The following is a 3,736-nucleotide window of genomic DNA, read 5'->3' as shown; positions in this document are numbered from 1 at the left end:
AGCTTCGCCTTGCGACTCAGCTCTTTCTTCACCACGACATACCGATACATCGACCACATTACTGCGGAAACTGCACCAATCCATCTGTCAATCTCTCGTTCCATCCTTCACTCGTGAACAAGACCCCTAGATTCTTAAACTCCTCCACTTGAGGCAGGCACTCTCCACCAACCTGAAGTGGGCAAGCCACACTTTTCTGATTGAGGACCATGGCCTCGGATTTGGAGGTACTGATTCTCATCCCCACCGCTTCACACTCGGCTGCAAACCGTCCCAGTGCATGCTGAAGGTCCTGGTTTGAAGGGGCCAACACGACAACATAATCCGCAAAGAGCAGAGACGAAATTGTGTGGTCCCCAAACCTGACACCCTCCGGCCCCTGGCTGCACCTAGAAATTCTGTCCATAACAATTACGAACAGAACCGGCGACAAAGGGCAGCCCTGCCGGAGTCCAACATGCACTGGGAACAAGTCTGACTTACTGCCGGCAATGCGGACCAAGCTCCTGCTTCGGTCGTACAGGGACCTGACAGCCCTTAGCAAAGGACCCAGGACCCCATATTCCCGAAGCACTCTCCACAGGATGCCACGAGGGACACAGTCGAATGCCTTCTCCAAATCCACAAAACACATGTGGATTGGTTGGGCAAACTCCCATGAACCCTCCAACACCCCGTAGAGGGTATAGAGCTGGTCCAGTGTTCCACGGCCCGGACAAAAACCACACTGTTCCTCCTGAATCCAAGGTTCTACTATCGGCCGTATTCTCCTCTCCAGAACTCTGGCATAGACTTTCCCGGGGAGGCTGAGAAGTTTTTGAGGACCATAACTATTTAAGGAGGAGTCAGTTATTTGTTTTCTAATGGTGATGATCTTTTCATCAAAGTAGTTCATGTATTCATTACAACTAAAGTGAAGACCCACTTCACTTGCTAAGCATTGCTTTTTTGTTAACCTTGCAACTGTATCAAAGAGAAATTTTGGATTGTTATTGTTCACCTCAATGAGAAATAAGCTGATCGAGCAGACGTGAGTGATTTTCGGTATTGTAGTGTACTGTCTAACCAGGCTAGTCTAAATATTTCCAACTTGGTAGAGCGCCACTTTCGCTCCAATTTTCTGGAGGCTTGCTTAAGTGCTCTATTATTGTCTGTGTACCAGGGAGCAAGATTCTTGTTGCGTATTTCTTTAGTTTTTAGTGGTGCAACTGTGTCTAATGTATTTCGCAGTGTTGAGTTTAGATCCTCGATTTGTTCGTTTACAGATTTATTTACTCTGTCGTTAATGAGTGAACTTGTAAGAATATCAAGGAATTTATTTGTAGTCCGAGAATTTATAGTACGGCTTTTGAAACAGTAAATGTAATAAGACAATGATCCGATATTCCAGGATTTTGGGGGGAAATTATTAGATCTACAATATCTATTTCTCATGACAGGACTAAATCTAAGGTGTGATTGTGGCAATGTGTTGGACCTGAGACATGTTGGATGAAACCCATTGAGTCAATAATGGCTTCAAAGGCTTTTTGAAGAGGATCATTGGACTTTTCCATATGAATATTGAAATCGCCAAAAATTTGAATACTATCTGCCATGACTTCAAGGTTAGACAAGAATTCTGGAAACTCATTGAGGAACATTGTGCATGGCCCAGGGGGCCTATAAATGGTAGCTTTGTAAAATTATTTATTGGTTAACTTTCATTAGTAAAACTTCAAAGGAACGAAACTCAGTGATATCTTTGAGAGTAAATTTATATTTAAAGTCATAAATATTAGCAACATGTTATGTTACAATATTAGCGGATGAAGATGAGAAATATTAGCAACACCCCCTCCTTTTCGGGATGCACAAGGGATATGATCACTAGTATAACCAGGAGGAGAGGCCTCATTTAAGGCAGTGAATTTATTAGGCTTTAGCCATATTTCACATAAACCAATAACATTTAGTTTATGATCAGAGATTAATTCATTTATGGCAACTGCCTTTGGAGCAAGGGATCTAACATTTAGGAGTCCCATTTTGAGATGCGAGGTGATACAGTAATTTTTATTTGTTATTTGTGACCGAGGTGGAGGAAGGTTTTATCTTAATAAGGTTGTTTTTGTTTGCACTACCTTGTTTAACTTTTCTCAGCCTGGAACGAGTCACAGTGGCTATAGGTAAAGCTGTACTAACTACTCTGGTGTTGAAGTCTAACACTTCCCCGAGTTGGTTTGTTGGAAAGGAGAATAAAACACCAGGAGTCAGGTAAATTACCGTACCGCATATTCCGTTTATTACAAAAGCTTTTGGAGACAAGTGTCGCCGCACAATGTCTAAGGATCAACAGTCAACAGATCATTTTATACTTCCAGTACGCCCAAAAGATAGAGGCGTTAAGTTACAAAGCAAGTGTGCTATTGGTCCAATCCCAGTTCTATTCCTTATAGGATAACTGCAAGTATCCCCTTGCCCCCCTTGTGGTTTCTGTGTTGTCTGTCCGACTATGTGTGTGTGTCTCTGACCTGTGACCTGTTTCTCAAAAGACAGACATACTAAATCTTTCTCTCCCCGGCAACCGCTTGAACAGGGTTTCCTATTCTCCTACTTGCACCTTCAGTTTCAGCTCATATTACAAACAATTAATATTTTGTTTCATTGGTTACAACAGCTTACAACAGTTCACTAACTTATACAATCAATAAATCTACATTGGTTACAACAGCTTACAACAGTTCACTAACTCATACAATCAATACATCTACACTGGCTACTCTAGTTTTTAATGTATTCATCTTTGTCATGAAAAGCAGCCTGCCTCCAGTTTGTTTTAGAACCGACGCAGCGGAAATGGAATTTGGCGGGAACGGGCAGTTGACTCGTGTTCTGTTAACAGCAATCTCTGTGTCTCAGTCTGCTCACACAGAATTTAAAATGAGCGTCGCTAGAAGCTACAGAGAATGCGGAATTGCAGTGTAGAACTCAGTTTGAGATTAAAGAGGCCCTATTATGCTCATTCACGCTCTTTTAATATGATATTGGACTTTAGCGGTGTACTATGGAAAGTTTCCATCAACAAAAAACTCTGAACTATGGCATACTAGGTGTCTGTTAGTGCTTCTACTAATGACTAATTTTCTAACACCACCTTTAAGCGGGGAATGAGCGTGTGATTGCTAGATTCATCCGTCGTCAAACTCTTCAGTGAGTCTGGTAGTGGTAGGTCGCTAGTTGTGCTGCTGGAATGTGTAACGCTAGTGGTCGCGTTAAGTGGCTATAGCCCTTTAGCAGCTAGCTAAACTATATCTCACTTAACGTCACCAAGTTGCCAATGCACTACAACACTCCCGTGAGAAGTCAGTGAAGGGCGGGGGCTCGGAGAAGGTCTACGCTTTCTGAGACACACATCAACGAATGTATAAAAGAAGTAAAGTGAATATTAAATTAAACTTACATTAAGTCCAGTGATGCTGACTGTTGCCTTGTAGGTAGTAACTTTCTGCGCCTTCTGTTGCTTCCCACCTTCTGCGACCGAACTGTTCTTCTGTTTTTTTCCCAAATAGTGGTAAGGAATCAGTCTAGTATGCGTATTAGCGCTGCATTCTGCTTCGGAGGTTGCTCTGAATAAAAAAATATCCCTGCAGCTACTCAACACAGGCTGCATTAAACAGATGACATTAAAAATATAAAAATAAATAAAATGAATACATTTTGTCTTCCACCTATGTCTAATGCATTTCAGACCATT

The sequence above is a fragment of the Esox lucius genome, chromosome 3, assembly GCF_011004845.1.
Source record: "Esox lucius isolate fEsoLuc1 chromosome 3, fEsoLuc1.pri, whole genome shotgun sequence".
Taxonomy (NCBI): Eukaryota; Metazoa; Chordata; class Actinopteri; order Esociformes; family Esocidae; genus Esox; species Esox lucius.
The sequence above is the reverse complement of the archived record's forward strand: the minus strand, read 5'-3'. Positions refer to the sequence as shown.